The sequence below is a fragment of the Trichechus manatus genome, unplaced genomic scaffold, assembly GCF_000243295.1.
Source record: "Trichechus manatus latirostris isolate Lorelei unplaced genomic scaffold, TriManLat1.0 scaffold00180, whole genome shotgun sequence".
NCBI lineage: Eukaryota > Metazoa > Chordata > Mammalia > Sirenia > Trichechidae > Trichechus > Trichechus manatus.
In genome coordinates this window covers 2,209,446-2,210,802 of record NW_004444116.1, presented here as the reverse complement: position 1 = coordinate 2,210,802, position 1,357 = coordinate 2,209,446, and the positions used below count along the sequence as shown (strand labels likewise).

Here is a 1,357-nt window from a genome sequence, read left to right as displayed (position 1 = left end):
ATACCTGGGGGTGAGTTGGCATCTCAATGAGACAAGCGTCCCTCCAAGCTTTTTCTGGCCCTCTTCTCTCCGTTTTTGAAAATCAGAACCAAACCCGTTGTCATCGAGTCAATTCTGACTCACAGCGACCCTAGAGAACTCACAACGACCCTATAAGACAGAGTAAAACTGCCCGTAAAGTTTCCAAGGAGCACCTGGTGGATTCAAACTGCCGACCTGTTGGTTCGCAGCTGTAGCTATTAACCAGTACACCACCAGGGTTGCTTCCTGTTTGAGGTAGCCTGGAATTCATCAAACTGCACCTCAGATATCGGGACCACTCTCCCAGGGAGTTTTGGGACCCACTAACTCGTTCCACCTCCGTATCGGGTGATTCTTCTACTTCTTGGTAGACGATCAAGTTGTTAAAACCTATATTATGAATGGAGTATAATGAAATAGTTTCCTGGCGTTAAAAGTAGGCATTTCTGACAAGAGGATCCCTTGTTCGAACTCTCAGGTCTTTCTCCCCGGAGCAAGCGCCAGCTTATCTTAGAGGCGGAAAAAGTCCGAACATACCAACTTCTGGGGCTCCTTCTCTTCATGCTGTCATCTGCGCCCTTTCATTGCAGCGTTTAGTTCTTGGCTCATATTTCTCCACCCATACGAGTCATCACTATCAGCAACTTAGTCGAAAGCGCCCTCGAAGAAATAGGTCACACTTGTCACAGTCTCACAGTTTATGAATTCTAAGTAATTGTTTCAGCGGTTTCCGGTGATATTTGACTCCTTTTTTGAAAGTTGTTAAAATTTCTTCCAATTACAAAGTTAAAACTTTGAAAACAGAAATCTAATGCTCCCTTATCAGTACTTTCACTTATATACTTGTACGGCAAACGACGTAGTGCGGCCGCGTGGCCTAATGGATAAGGCGTCTGATTCCGGATCAGAAGATTGAGGGTTCGAGTCCCTTCGTGGTCGGTAACTTCTTGTTGCACAACAAGTAGCAACTGTCTGAATTGACTTCCAGAGGCTGGTTCTAGAGGTGTTGCTGCGGTAGAGAAGTGTGATGTCAGTTACATTTCTTCTCTCACAAATCAATAATTAGCATTAAAAAGGTTTTGGAAACCTAAAATTGGCCAAGGCACAAAAAGAATCGAGAGAAAACTAGATACCCACTAATGATTATCACCCTGTCCTCTTAGTTTATTACTTCTTTGTAATCAGTTTTCAAGGTTTCAGTGGGTGTTTATTTCTTTTCTTCAAGATATTAGTGAATCTTACTCTAATTGCAAGAAATTTTGAATCACAAGTTCTCACTATGTTCCTTTCTCTTTACTTTGTATAGATGCCTTATCTTATCCATCAATTCCAGGCT

At 42.6% G+C, this 1,357-nt stretch overlaps 1 non-coding gene across 1 annotated transcript; it reads left to right on the top strand.

Annotated features, from left to right (window-relative positions):
- The first annotated feature begins 887 nt into the window (after positions 1-887).
- Positions 888-960, top strand: TRNAR-CCG (transfer RNA arginine (anticodon CCG)). The gene has a single exon. It is a non-coding gene; the product is annotated as a tRNA-Arg (tRNA).
- The last annotated feature ends 397 nt before the right edge of the window (positions 961-1,357 follow it).